The sequence below is a fragment of the Podarcis raffonei genome, chromosome 5 (assembly GCF_027172205.1).
Source record: "Podarcis raffonei isolate rPodRaf1 chromosome 5, rPodRaf1.pri, whole genome shotgun sequence".
Classification (NCBI taxonomy): Eukaryota; Metazoa; Chordata; class Lepidosauria; order Squamata; family Lacertidae; genus Podarcis; species Podarcis raffonei.
Genome location: NC_070606.1, coordinates 48011878 through 48028318, shown reverse-complemented (window position 1 = coordinate 48028318; position 16441 = coordinate 48011878).

Below are 16441 nucleotides of genomic sequence, written 5' to 3'. Positions count from 1 at the left end.
TGATATTGATGGAATTCTCAGTAGCAGATGTAAGCTGCTATCTTACACACAGGCTTAATCCGCACTATAATTTTAAAATAGTATTGTACCACTTTAGACAGTTCATGGCTCCCAAACAATCATGAGGACTGTAGTTTGTTAAGGGTTCAAAGAGCTATTCCCTTGATAGAACTACAGTTCCCAGAGTTCCCTCAGAAGAGGGTCTCATTGTTGAACCACTGTGAAAGCCATAGCTCTGCAAGGAAGATAGTGGTCTCCTAACAACTCTCAACACCCTTAACAAATTACAGTTACCAGGTTTTTGGGGGGGAAGCCATGACGGTTTAAACTGGTATGGTGCTACATTACATACATAGTGCAGATGGGGCCTTAGTTAGGAATAAGTACTACTAAAGTCAGTAAGTTTTATGAATAAACATTTATGAGATCAGACTGAATACCACTCTACGCTGGAAGTTTTCTTTGCATATGTGTTCACAACTAAAACTTGCCAGATGAGTGCAGAAAAGTAAGCCAGAACTGGTGCATCAATTGGGTTTTTTAATGGGATAGGACCAGGCTACTTTTGTTCTGGTGGAGAAATTTAAACCAGCTGTAGTCATGTGGAGTTAAGAAGGCAGAGTGATGACTTGCATCTGGATGCTGGTGGTGGTTTGTGACTCACCTTTGCTGGAGGAAAACACCAAAGTTCATTTGAAAGATCCACTCTTTTAAAAGCCTGAGAATACAGCAGAATAGCTATGTTGTAACAGTTTTTTTCTGCCTGCTCTGTGCTGTGAACTGGGATTTTGTGAAAACCTGGAGAAGGGAATTGTTTTATAAAGCAAAATGTGACACAGTAGAGGTGATGGAGAAGAAAGCAATGGCTGCAGAGTTCCCTGTACACTTGTGCAATGGACTTAGGGCTATGTCCCCACTCCCAATATTTTTTGGGGGGAAATAGCCCTAATGATCAGGGGGCGGTGGAGCCTGAGTGCAGAGGAAAGCACAGAACTGATGGTGCCATGGCTTCTGTGGGTGGCTACTCCTGCTGCTGCTGTGGAAAGAGGCCCCAGCTGCTCCTGACATTGCAACATGACATCAAACATCATCATCATCATCATCATCATCATCATCATAATTTATTATTTGTACCCCGCCCATCTGGCTGAGTTTCCCCAGCCACTCTGGGCGGCTTCCAACAAAGATTTAAAATACTTTAAAATGTCACACATTAAAAACTTCCCTAAACAGGGCTGCCTTCAGATGTTTTCTAAATGTCAGGTTGTTGTTTATCTCTTTGACATCTGGTGGGAGGGCGTTCCACAGGGCGGGTGCCACTACTGAGAAGGCCCTCTGCCTGGTTCCCTGTAGCTTTGCTTCTCACAGTGAGGGAACCGCCAGAAGGCCCTCGGCGCTGGACCTCAGCGTCTGGGCAGAATGATGGGATGAAGTCACACATGCATACACACCCCATCTGCAGCAGAAGTTGGTGTCTCTGGCACCACACCCTTCTCAAATCAGCTCCAAAGGGTTGGGGTGGAGATATATGCAGGTGCATTTTCACCTGTAACTCGTAGTGAGAACCTGACCACTAAGACTGCAAACCCTAAACTTATTTGCTTGTGTCTCGCTGAAATTGGGGGTGGGTGGGAAATACTTCTGAGTTAACATGGTTAGGATTATGCTGCAAATTAAATTGAAAGAAAAGTGCATACTACGCATATTTAAGTGGCAGAAAGGGGGAAGAAATGCTGTGATTTGTTTATTGCTTTGCAACTGTATACTGAAAGAGCTTGCATAACATCAGCCTGTAGCAATGGCATTGAGCTGATTAATGCCTTTCGATTTCTTAAACTCAGAAAACAGAAGAGTAGTTTCAGGTATAAACTTGTAAAAACATCAAGCGCTAATGAAATGAAAAGATGGTGAAATCTGCAGGCTGCAAGGCAATCAGTTTTAGGGAATACTAAAGAGGAGCAGATTGGTGCTTGCTTAATGTTTTATAGCAATTTTTTTGTTTAAAAAAATAAATTAAATGCATATTTGAAAACTAACATTTATTGCCTTATGGGACACATAAACTGTTCTACAATCCTAGCTGATGTCCCAGCATTCAGAGGGGATCTTAGTCATATTAGGCTGCAGCACTGAAAATATGTTTGCTTGCAGAATTTATATTGCTTGGTTTAAAAACCTATAGACACCTCAGCTAGAGACTACTCTGGTTTCCAGACTTGTAAAACAAAATAAAAACACTTTAATTAGCCTTGAAGGGGCATTGGAAAAGGGCAAACCAATCAAAACTGAATAAACATTTTTTGCCAAGTTACAAGCATGAGTAAGTTCTTACTCAACTTTGGTTCTACACTGACATGTATTAGACATAGAAAATATACAACTCTGAGCTTGAAGCAAAGTTGCTAAATGAGGAAGTAGCGTTTATCCAAAATTCAGTTTTTAAAATGCTGGCATCTTGGCCTTAATCATGTTTACTCAGATAGGTAAGCACATTATGGCCCACTCCGGAAAAAATAAACATAAAACATGTAAGTAAGCCCCATTTATTTCAATTAGCTTGACTTCCAGGTGAAAATGCTTCAGGTCATGCTTTTAGGTTGCAAGGCAATGCCTACTCATTTGGAAACAATTCCCATTTAGTGAGATTTCAGTGGAGATTTTACGTCTGGACAGACATGCATAAGATCAGGTTGCTTACCTGAAATCTTAATCACACTATGAATCAATGCAAATGTTCCAAATCCATCTTGTTTTCTCCACCCAGGCCCTTGCCAGCAGAATGGAATGTCTGTCGCTCTTTCAGACACTATCTGTGTTTCTATGTGTAACATTCTCTGCTGTTTGAGTCATTGTTCCTTTTTGTTTGGTGTACTAAAGGCTTGTTAAGACACTGTCCACCTAAGGTGACTGAAATATGTGAACCGCAAATGAACTTGGCATGAACGGTAAATTTAACCGCTATTACTCACTTCATTTTTATTTCAGCTAGTTATCTGGGCTTGTTGCAATGCATTCTGGAACTCAAAATAAGCCTTCCATTTCATGGCTAGAAGTAAATCAATAAACAGACATTACCTACATGATAATGTGCTGATCATTTCTTGACATCAACGACAGTACAAAATCTACCAGGTGCCTAATAATTGTGGAGACTGTATTTCAATTTATTTAAACATCTGATTATAGAAAGAACATGACAAACATACTGAGTAGCCAAATTGTCTTGTAGGCTATTTCAATAAACAAGATTAACAATGTGTTCTTAAATGTAATCATTGGGTTGTATCCAAGAAAGTCATTGTGTGAGTGGAATGACTTCCTCTCACTCAACAGAACCTTCCCTTCTTCACTCTCCCTTGCGTACTACCTGCACTGCCATCAAATTCTGTTCTGAGGATCAGATTTGCAGCTGGTACAGATTGGGAAGGCTGTGTCTAACAGCCTATATTTCCATGCTTTGCTTTGCTGCATGGCCAGGCTCCTGAGGAACTTACTACTGTTTTAGGCAGAGAGACAGTGGTCACCGGGAGCAAGATCCAAGTCTCTGAGGTGCTATGGCCAGTGAACAAGGCTCACCCAGAACCCTTTGCTATAGAGGTCAAGGTATATCACCTAACCTGATTGGGCCTGTTGCTGCAAGGAGGATTCCTTGCTGGTAGGGATGGGGAAGAAATGCAGTTCAGTTTCCTATTAAAGTGACCCTACCTAAATATCACTTTTCAAAACAATAGGCAAACTGAAAGGCAGCCAAATCTTTGAAATTCGCACTTCCTCGAATTTTGCAGTTCATTTCTCCAAATGCATTTACTAGACAAAGTGTGCATAGAAAAGCATACACCAGCAAAAATGACATACAGAAAGGCATTATATCCAGGGGAAATACGTATTAGGCAAAATTGCATACTAAAACGTGTCTGTTAGCAGAAATTCTCATTAGAATGTTAATGAATTTCCTTGAGGACTTCTTTTTAAAAAGAAAACTGATGTGGAGATGCAGAGAAGGATTAAATAATGGAAAAAAGATAAACTGAGAGAAACCAAAACTGTCAGTCACTGGTCCTTTCTTGCTGCTGAAGCCAATCACCATGCAGATGACATCACCATGAGTGATTCAGCTCAGAGGCTGAATTCTCATTTGATATCTCTTATATTAGCAGTTCAAGACCCCCTGCATACCCAAGTTTAAGAGCAGAAAGGTGGGTATTTAGGAAGGCTGATCCTTTGAAACAGATGCATGGCAAAACTGAGATTCTCGTGTCCTAAGTCAAAACCAGTATTCCACAGATTTTACAGCAGATGGAGACCCTGATTTTACCAAGCATGTCTGAAAGCAGTAATTCCCAATCTGGGGCCTTCCAGATGTTTTGGACACCTATCAACCCTGGCTATCAGCCATGCTGGCTTGGACTGACAGGAAGTTTGTGTCCAACAGTTTAGCCACCCCTACTTTACAATGCAGTTTACCCCTTTCCATACAATAAATAAGCCTATGCAAACAAGGCAGACCTTTACATTTTAAAATGGAAGAAAGTTTTAATCACTTGGTATAGTATGTAATGCAACAGTTATTTTGGGTGTGTTCCATAACAACAGGCAAAGGCAGATACTTCAAAGGAAGATGACCAAATATTACGACATGACAGACAGCTCCATCTCCTGAATCAACAGCTTGCTCCACAAGCCATTTGACCCATGCTGACTTTTGGTCCTGAGTTCTGGAACCAATCCCTGGAAAATGTTCTTATAATCAGTCAGTTCCAAGAAGCATCTCACAGTAGGTTGCTCATGGAATCATAAATGGCAAAAAGGCACCGCTGATACCAGATTTGTCTTTGAAACACACATTTCCACATTCTTTGTTTGTGCCACTTTGAAAATGACTCACACAATGGTGATTTTACCTCTTCCTGTGGGACACCACTCCACCAACAAGAAGGCCTTGTAGCCAGGAATTTTTATTTTTATTTTATTGGCACAATGTGAATTTGGGAACCATGAAGGCTGCTCTTTGAGTCCACAATGCTCAGTAGGGTTAAAGTCAAGCAAAATATATCTTTCCATCCAAAATATTATTGTTTTTCTGGAAGATTTTTCTGAGAATGCAGAGTTTGAGAAGTAGCAACTGAAATAGAAAATCAAGATTATAGCACACCATTAGTTGTAGTTTCATGGCTGCAAGTAATAGCTATAATGACTACCCAATCCTTTTTGCAGTACTCTGGAAGTAAGAGAAGAAGAGCATACAGGCATCCTTTACTCAGAAGAAGAAGAAGAAGTTGAAGTTTAATTTTAATATCGTATCCAGATTAATCAAACTGTATCAAGCAGGAAAATCACCATCACTGCCTCAAAGTACGTTTACTGTAAACCAGGGATTGAGGAACATTTTTCAGCCTGACACGCAACCTTCCTGGGGCCACATACGAGGAGTGAGCAGGGCCAGAGACAAAAGTGGGTGGAGCAATGAATGTGGCTCTTACTTGTGTACAGAACACTACATCCCAGCTACAAAAATGTCAGGTTTCTACACTGACAAATCCCTTTCCATCCTCCGTCCTGGTATGCAAGAGGAATTATCCCAAATGAAGGACAGGCAAAAGCACTTGTGGGGTGTGTGGAAATGGGCCCAGTGAAGAGAGGCTGTGACTTGGGGAGGAGCATCACCTAGGGAGAGTGCCAAGGGCCAGACTGGGAAACTTGGAGGACCTCATTCTCCCCTGGGGCCTGAGGTTCCACACCCCTGTTGTAAACAATAAAGATGATTTCAGCCTTCTCTGGAGAGAGTTCCAGTCAGCTCACTTGCATCCAGTATTGAGTAGGGACCTTGGGCAATGCCTGGTGTGGGAAAAGGAAGCAGGGTGGTATCAAAAGGTAAGGGTAAAGGGACCCCTGACCATTAGGTCCAGTCATGGCCGACTCTGGGGCTGCGGCGCTCATCTCGCTTTACTGGCTGAGGGAGCCGGTGTACAGCTTCCGGGTCATGTGGCCAGCATGACTAAGCCACTTCTGGTGAACCAGAGCGGCGCACGGAAATGCCGTTTACCTTCCCACCAGAGCGGTATCTATTTATCTACTTGCACTTTGACGTGCTTTCGACTGCTAGGTGGGCAGGAGCAGGGACCAAGCAACAGGAGCTCACCCCGCTGCGGGGATTCGAACCACTGACCTTCTGATCGGCAAGTCCTAGGCTCTGTGGTTTAACCCACAGTGCCACCCGCATCCCACAGGGTGGTATCAAAGTGGGAGGCAAATAAGGAGTTGGGATTGATACTTTCCACAATGCCATTGGCCTACTTCGCTAGAATTCTTCTTTTAGATAAGTGTGTCGTTCTTAGATCATAAACCCTTTCACTGGGTAGGCACCATGGTTTATATTCTGTGTTGTATCTGCTGTCTGGAAATAACAAAATGAAGAAAAAGAATTTGATCCACAGCAGTCTATCATTCTATACTTACCTCGGCTAATACAGGGAGCAGTGTGACAATATAACAAATCTGATCCATTTTAATGATGCAAAGAAGTTAGCTTAGCAAATGTTTTGCTTTATCTCATTTGGACACACAGCAGTGTGAGAGATAAAAGCGCTTAGAGACTACCCTCTCCCATCCGCTTAAATCAGGCCAGTGCAAACATGTGATAAATGAGACCCATTTGAGAGAAATGATTAACATGGAAAGTTATACATAACCAATTAAACTTGTAAGCTAAACTTAAATCCCCGAGATTCCCAAGGGACATAAGTGCAAATGACGTAACTGTGTGATTCTGGTTTCATGAAAACGGTGGAGAAAGTGAACTTTACGTACTGTATGTGGGGTCTCAGCTTTCCCTTGTCTCACAACAGCTACTTCATCTCCAAAATAACATTTTATCTGTAAGTTTATATGCTTACTTAGGAATGATAAACGGTCTCTCTCATTGGTTAAAAGTGAAAACAATTCCTTCAGTGGTAGTTGTCCGTGCGGTCAAATATACTCCAACTCTTAGGATGCATAATAGCAATATACCATCTCCCTCGCTGTTCTTTGTGTTTGCAATAATTATATAAGCAGTTAAGAATCACCAATTATGATGATAAATGTAAATGTAAATAAACTGTTGTTTTGTTGTCATTAATAACAGAAATGATAGGAGTAGTAATATGTAGTATTTGCATAATGCTTTTTGAGCACTCAAAGTATCAGTAATCAAATATTTGTTTATTGTTGCTATTTTGACCATCACAGTCATATCAACCACAGAAATAATTAATATAATAATAATAATAATAATAATAATAATAATAATAATAATAATAATAAATACACTGGCACAATATAGAAGAACAGTGCTGAGTAAAATATGCTTATACATTAATATATACCCAAATAATCTAATAATGATATAGTATACTATTTCAGTAATCACTGTGATAGTGAGTCTGTTGCAGATGGTGAAGACTGATGGCAAGAAAATATAGCTTTTGTTAAAGATACATAGGCTTAAGGACAAAGGTTTGAACTGACCACCACTGGAGATCTCCTGGATTTCCTGGGAGGGCAGCTGAGAGGTCACAGGATTCTGCAGACCTCCCTTGTCCTGATGGAGACAGATGTCTACCACTAGAGGGATGTGTGCAATTGGAAGTCTCCATGGTGTAATGGCAGAAAGTTCTGGCAATGTGTTATGATGGCAGGAGGGCCAGCAATGGGACATATGCATTGCAGGGAGGCCATGGAAATAGACCAGAGTCACTCTGCTCTTAATTGAAAAGACAGTGGCAGAGTGAAGGAAACAAAATTAGACCTAACATGTGCTTCTTTCTCTAGAAATTTTAACAACAACAATAATAAAGCTTTTGGCAATGATGACCCTGGAATCAGAGTCCAAATGCTTGTGCCTCGAGTGCTTATTACGTACTTCTATTAAGTGAATGAACTTAATGCCTATAGAAATTGGCATAGAAAACATCTTCACAATACCCGATTGTTTTATTTGGACATGGTTGCAACCACTGAAAAACCTGGTACTAATAAGGACCATATATACAGGGTGGTCTAGGAATCACATGCTGTGGGGGTAAATTACAGTAAGTGTTCAAATTCTTGGCCATCAACTTGGAAACACTTCTCAGTTCATGGTAGATGTTATGTGTGAACATTTTTAAAGTGTGCAGATTCTGATATTGGAATTCTCATATCTTAATTCCGGGATCAATGCACACAAGCATTTTATGGTGTTTCCACCAAAATAAGCCAATATTTTTTCATTTGACGCTGGCATCTACCACTTGTCGGGAATGCTAGGTGTTAAAAGTCATGCCTAGGGACAACAAATATTACAGTGCACCATTCTGCTGAAACTACAGCTCTGCCCATATTGTCAATAAAGTGCCATCCAGAATAGGCATTAGGAATATCTGCAGCATGTACAGATATGCTTCATTGTTCATTTTGCCACAGGATCAGTTTAAGCAATCTCCTCAGAGCCCTACCCACTATAAACATTTTGCACATGAATCATCCATCAAGGCCCCAAGTTTCTTGGCTTAACAGCAGGCATGGTGCCTGTTGACATTACATCTGAAGCACAGTATGAAACATAGATTTTGGATTACCCATATCATTCTTCAGAAGAACGCTTTGCCACTTCAAGAAAGGGTGATGAATTAATATGGAATCATCTGCCTTATATATGACATTAGTTCTGGCTCTTTCTTTCATCTTCCTTGTAAGAGATCATTAGTGGCTTCAAACACAGCATTTAAAATAAAAACCAGTTGAACCAGAATCATAGCCTTAAAACCTTAAGTTTGTGTTTTCATGGTCATATGAAGTTAGTAATTTCCACACATACATTTTCAGGGTTTCAGTGCTTTGTTCCACCCACAGTGTTTGGGGTAAAAGGAATGTACACATTTTGTTGTTGTTGTTCCAGGCATGTTTTTTGTGTCCCAAGGACTCAGGACAACTCTTACTCCTGTGAATAGAGAGTGAGGTACTTCAAGCCAGTGTTTCCCAACCTTGGGTCTCCAGCTGTTTTCAGACTACAGTTCCCATCATCCCTGACCACTAGTCTTGCTAGCTAGAAATGATGGGAGTTGTAGTCCCAAAACAGCTGGAGACCCAAGGTTGGGAAACACTGCTTCAAGCTCATACCCTCCAACATTTCTCTGATGAAAATAGGGATGTGGTATTCAATTGTAGTAATAATAATAATAATAATTTTATTATTTATACCCTGCCCCTCTGACTAGGTTGCCCCAGCCACTCTGGGCAGCTTCCAACATATATAAAAACATAATGAAACATTAAACATTTTTTTAAAAACTTCCCCATACAGGGCTGCTCTCAACTGTCTTCTAAAGGTTGTATAGTTGCTTACGTCTTTGGCTCGGAGATCACATAACTCCATAGCCTCCAATATTCCTCTGATGAAAATAGGGACGTTCTACAGAAAAAATGGGACATTCCAAGGTCAAATCAGAAACTGGGATGGCGTCTGTAAATTTGGGACTGTCGCTGGAAAATAGGTACACTTGGAGAGCCTGGAAGCTGGTTAGTCAATCATCTCTTCCATCCAACTGGGAAGCAGTTTAAGCAGCAAAGCCAACCTCCTACATGACTTGTAATCAAGCCAGACTCTCTATCAAACCAGCAGAAATGCCATGGGGGCTCAGGCAAAGAGATTGCCTTCCCTCCTGAGTGACTGGGTCAATGAAAAAGCTGATCACCTGGCGACATAAATTCAGCCCATGGACCTAATATGGCCCAAGGGGCTGTTACTGGCAAACTTCACCCATTTACTAATCATGTAGTATCATCACTTATAAATCATTTCAATCTGCCCTGATATTTTCTGTGGCATTCCCAAGGGAAGACTTACAATTTTACATGCCTTACACATTTTGTAAACATTTTATATATTTCATATACAATTTCCCCAAGACATGGAATGCATTAAATTATGTAAAGTACATAAGATGCATATTTTTTTAACCCCTAACTTGCTTAGCAGCTTTCTTCTTGTCACTTATTCTTGCTTTGGCCATGCCCACTTGGGCCCACCCCATTTTCTCCTCTGGCCCTGCCTACCATAAGAGGCCTGGTCAGGTTTGAATTTGGCCCTTGGGCTGCAATTGGTTCCTCACTCCACGCTTTTCCACATGACAACGACTGTACCAATTCCCAGACCTTTCAAATGCCTTCAGATTTGAATTCTTAACATGCCACAGATCTAGAAACAAACCAGGCCTTTCCCTGCCTATCCTGCCTCATGTCTGTAACTGGGGAGCGGAGGAGGGGATAACGCACAGTCTTGTCTGCCCAGCCCCTTGTGTTACCTCAACTGCCATTGGGCTGCACTTAAGCCATAATTGGCACACCTGCTTCAATCCCAGCCCTCAGCCAAGCAGCTGTTAGAGCCGTGTTTTCATTGGGGTGGATGAGCAATTAAGAAGGTCAATGCACAGCTTTTGTCTGAGACTAAATCACACACGCAAAAAGTTACTGTAGCCAAATGCTCATGCTTCTTGTGGTATATGAGCGCGTGATGACAATTCCCCACAGATTAGAACCCTTTTCTCATCCTAGCGAAACAGAGTGAGGTTCTGCGCATCCAGGAAAGAAGGATGCGCTGTCCCTCCATCTGTAAATATACTGCAGTGATGTCAGTGCTGAATCTGGTAATGTCTAAGGGTCAGATATGACAAAAACAATGCACTTTGCAGACCTACAGGCAAAAAGAAGGAAGAAGAAAATGTTCTCTTTCAGGCACAGCTTCTTGTGACTTTCACTTCAGTAAGGAAATAAAGTTTTTGTCCTGATTCACGTAGTGCTCGCAGGGTGAGGGAGGATGGCGAGGAGACGGGGGCCAGTGCTCAGGAACCATAGCAGCAGGACCCACCACCAGAGCCAGAGGGGTCCCTGTCTCCCCAAACACAGCAAGCTCTGACGCATAGGGAGCAGCAGGAGGAATGCACTAGGAGGCAGAGGCAGGCAAGGGCCCACAGCCCAGATTCCTAGCTGGCCAGGTGGGGCTCGCTAGCTCTGGGAGGAGGTGTGTGATTCCTCAGCTGAAGTAGGTTTGGAGCAGGTGAGGGTCTCATGCCTCATCAAACCCAGATGCTGCAATCAGCATGCAGAGTAGCAAAGCAGAGGTGCTGTGTCTGCTTAACTGCCCCTGTTGAGGGACCTTGGCTTGGATACTCCTGGACCTCTAAGGGACTGTGCTTTGGATTTGACTCTGGACTGTATGCTGACTGCTGGACTTCAGACTTGGCTACTTGGATTGACCCTGGACTATTTTTCCTACCAGGTAGGCCAGGGGTTCAGGACACTAGGGCTGTTTCTCAACCAGAGGGCTGTATAAAGACCTTGTGTTCCAAAAAAGATGTACAATATAAGTACATAACAGACAATATTTTACTATAGTAGTGTGAAATGTTATGTTTGGAAGGTGACAAGACCGTACACAACTTATTATGTGATCTGTATGTCATCATGGATGAACAGTAGTTTGAAATTATCTCATGTCCATTAGCATGGAAGCTTACAAGGAAGCCTTTTAATCACTGGCATTCAGTCCTCCAAGAGGCATTTTTGAAACTGATGTTTGAATCAACATGCCAAAGACGATTTTGAACAATTTGCTTCTGAAATGTTTTGGTTGAAGTTTCTCCCTGTGTACCCCCAAAACAGGAAATCAGTGCCTGCACATCATCATTCTGATTTCACCCAAAGCTGGTTCCTATGTTCTTATGGCAATTAAAGCAAAGGAGCACAACAGACTGGATGTTGAAAGGGACCTAGGATGTGCCCAGAATCCAAAAGCTTATGACAAGCATGCAGCATCAATGCTTGCACTGATAATTAAAGCTGAATCCTAATTTAAAATTTCATGCTAATTTTTTGAAAATCTGAAAATTTCTTTTAAAATGACCAGTGCTTTGCTTTTGTTGTAAAGCTTGTTAAAAGTCATGTTTCAACCCTTTTGGAAATCCAAGTAAAATAATTAGGGGAGCCAGGTTTGAAGTGGGCTGTGAGATTTGTATGTTAGGATTTTTATCTGTGTGTGTGTTTGTTTTTAAAGAAAACAAGGTTGACAAGCACTAACCTCAGGTTTCTGCTCTCTATGTGTCCCTAGCTAAAATCATGGATGTGCAAACAGGTTCTGTGAGCATGAATCCTTGGTCTGATTCAGCAGCTGGGGCTGCACATGCCTAGCTCTCTAAAAGGAAGAGGAATCACACTAAGAAACCATTTGGTAGAGACGCTGCAGTGGGAGGTGGGTGACTGAATTTCACTAAGTTTTACTCAAAGTAGACTTGCTTAAAATAATGGACCTAACTTAGTCCCATCCATTTATTTCAGTGGGTTTACTATGAACAAGCCTTAGTTGAATACTAAGTACCTCGGGTTAAGAACTTAATTTGTTCTCGATGTCCGTTCTTAACCTGAAACTGTTCTTAACCTGAGGTACCACTTGAGCTAATGGGGCCTCCCGCTGCTGCTGCTGCTGCTGCTGCCGCCGTGCTGCCACCACACAATTTCTGTTCTCATCCTGAAGCAAAGTTCTTAACTCAAGGTACTATTTCTGGGCTAGTGGAGTCTGTAACCTGAAGCATCTGTAACCTGAGGTACCACTCTGCTCCCATGAAAAAACCTCACAAGTTTTTGAATTCCCTTATTATTTTTTGTATTCTTTTTGAACTTGCCTTTCCAAAAATGGTATAGTTGAAGGGCTGGGGGTGGGGAGAAGTCTTGCAATATTACCAGGAGTCCCTCAGCCAATATCAGTTCCGTCTGTAGCCAGATGTTGCATATCCCTGTGTTGCTTCAGATGTCAGACAAAGCAGTTATCTATTCCTTTTGCCTAACACAGGCACACACATATATAAACACATACATTTCCATGGAGGGAAGGAGGGAAATGCTGTTGCAATCAAAATAACAAAAGACGTGTCTTTCTAAAAAGAGGGTGCACAAAATTGTTTACTTATGTAGCCATGTGGCTTTGCAGAACTTGCGAAATATCACTTTCTTGGCCTGAATTAACAGAAATCTGCCTTCTTCCAAGACAGAATATTGTATTAATAGCTGCTTCATTCAAACTGAAAAGGCAGCATCAAATCTACTCCTGTTGCTGCAGAGATGGAGATCTTGCTCTGTGTCATTTCGCAGTTCTCCATACTCACGGAAACAGAATGATACATGTGAGGAACTCCACAGTGACTCTTAAGCATGAGCCTCATTATCTTGAATCGATCTTTGCTTTGCATCTGGAATAGCTGAAAGTTAAAGCCCTTTGCAAAGCTCATCTCCTGTGTAGCCCCACTTTGACCAAACCACCCTGAAGTTTGAAAAGGATTCAAGAGGATCTGGAAACTATAGCCAAGCTGACTGATGGCACTTAATTGCATTCTGTGTTTCATAAATGCTATACCGTAAATCTACTGATTGTCATGGAGAACAGGGTGATTAATGGGGGCCGCGGCTGTGTGCAGTTAGAGTTACAAAGAAATCTTGAAGATATGGAAGCCTTTGAGGACACATGTGTTCGAACGACTGATGCTTCATGCTAGGGCAAAGAGACTCTTGGGGCCAGCAGGTTTGGAAGGAGGAAGGGCCCTGAGAGTAGATATAGTAGATAGCAAACATAATGCATTTCTCTTCCTTCATATACTGTAGAAAGTCATGAGAAGCATTCAGTGTACTGGTTTGCACACAATGCTAAGTCATGGTTAACATTATCCATAGCTATGTCAACAATAGCTAACAAATTATGGTTAAAGCTTAGGCACCTGGCAGAAAACTTAAAACCTGGCTTATTTCATCCCCCTCGTTCTCCTGTAAAAGGAGACACTGGCCAGGAAGATTCCCCCTTCACTCATGCCTCTATAGCTTTTGGGCAGTGACAGCTTCTTAGCCATAAATAAGAAAGAATATGTTGTGACTGGTACTGAAATCAATTCAAAACCTGATAGCCGTGTGTGTGTGTGTGTGTGTGTGTGTGTGAATATGATTTCTGAGTTTACAAAAATATGAGCATTGTCTTTTTCAAGTTTCAAGTTTCATTTTCTACAGATCAGTTTCATTTGTTGTGAGACATTAGTGTTACATACAGTGTTAGGTTAGGAAGGAAAGTGGGGAAGATGGGGAGGGGAGAGTGATGTGGGGTTAGGTGGCAAAGTTTCTATTCTTCTGCTTAATGTACGTGAGGGGTGTTGTGTCAGCGTTACTTGTGTGGGTTCTCTTACTATTCACTTGTATTTCTTTGGGGGTGAGAGAGGTTGGCAGTGGCCTAGGGTATGGTTGGTTGTCTTTCTTGTCTTTGATTGGCTGTAATGAGATTTGTTTTTGTGTGTGAGTGGGGTGCGTGTGTTTTTGGATCAGGTTAGCCAGATTGATTCGTATGTTGTTGGCGGATTCTTGTTGTCTTGTTGGGCTGTGTATGTGGCAAAGAGGAACCATACTGGGGTGAAGGCGTCTTCTATTTGTCCCCGGTGTCAGTTTCAATTTATTGGTTAGTTTTTCTAATAAGGCTGTTTCCCATACTACTTGATGCCAAGTATGTTTTGAAGATGTTATAAACTATGTGAGCCATATGTGTGTAGTTTGATCAAATCTCTCGCCCACTTTAAGCACAAAAATCATCCCCAATAATTAAAAATGAAGTGTAGTAGACCAATTCTGAATGGGAAGATGAGGTTGGGGTTAACTCTGACATTAGGAAAGAGAATGTGACTTGCCACAAGCACCAATTTTAAGATGTAAGAAAAGATGAGTCTGCTGGAGCAGCCCAATGGCCAGTTGAGACCAGCGTCCTGTTCTGTTGTCAACCAGTTGCCTGTGGGAAACCCGTAAACGGAACCTGAGTACAAGTGGTCTTCTGCACTGTGGTTTCCTACAACTGGCATTCATAAGCATTACTACCTGTGACCATTGAGGCAGAGCATAGCCATCATGGCTAGTAGCCATTAATAGCCTTGACCTCTACGAATTTCTCCAATCTACTTTAAAAATCATATAAATTGGTGGTCATCATAGCTTCCTGTTGGAGCAATTTCCATAGTTTACATGCTGTTTGAAGTACGTTAGTTTCACTGGATGTCCAGTTCTGCTGTTATGAGAAAAACTCTCTACCACTTTCTCCATAATTTTCATTAAAATTTTAACTTATCATTAAATTTAATTAATAATTAAATTTATCATAAAAAATTCAATGACACATTATATTTTTACCACCATGCTGGGAGGGTTGTGATTTAAATTTTCTGCTGTAGGCATTGCAATGCCATGGACAACTGCAAGAACCCGTCTATGTTGAAAGTTTGACGAGAATTTCAAATCTCCTTGTTTCAAAATGCTTACCCTGCTCCTTCCTCATGTCCCAACAAATGCTGAAACAACAATATGCCACTATCACACTGAATTCACTCCCTCCCAAATGTTCTTCTCTGGCTTTGCTCTCAGTTGTAACTGACGAGACTTCTACTATCCTTTCCCTTCATGTTTATATAGCAGGATATCCAGATGGCATTGAATCTTGAACCCATAGCTCTTTCCACAATACCCTGGGACCATTTGGTGAAGCTAGCAGGCTACAAATAATAAAATGCTACCTGATCCCACTATGGGGGAAAACTATGTAATGATCCTAAAACAAATGTCTTCCATTGAGGTGAAATTTCTTGGCCCATTTCAGAATGATTTGGCCCAAAAATTATTTGGTGCATCACTTTCGGAACAAACTCTTCTAAGCACACATTGCAAACTCCCTTAAATGATCCAAAAGTTGTTGTTCTTTTGCATCATTAGGCAGGGCTATTTTAATCAGTCAAGTGTTTGAGAGCTTTGTATCTGGGATACAAAGTATTGTATGAGGGCATGTGTGGGTGAGAACTAAGTTTATTGACTTTTAAGGAGGCCTGGAATGTATGATTTCACCATCCCTTGGTGTGGTTGTGAGTGATAGGCAAAAGGTTATCGCAGCTAACACTCAAAACGAAACGAACTACTGTGACTTTTAAAAGCTACAGTTCTATGCCCACATATGAAGGAGTTAGTCCCACTGAACTTACTGGAACTTATTTCTAAGTTATGTATGGGAGCAGCCTGCATGAACTTGTCAGAAGTCAGATTAGACATAGCTCAAAAGCCTCTGATCTTTTTGCTAAAGCGCTCCAAAAACAATGTATTCTAAGATGCTGGAAGGACATCTTGTTATTTTTTTTTAAAAAAAACTTAATCTAATTTGCAAAAATCACTTGTTTTGTTTTTCTGGTTTTACAACCATTGCAGCTATAGCCATTCATGTTGGAAAAAATACTATTCAGTTGTCGAATTACATTAAGTAATTCACAGAATAACTCATAAAGTGCATTTAAATGTTTATGTTGCACTTAGTCCAGTGAATTCAATGCTGTGTACATGTCAAGTTCTCTATCTTCACAACAACCAA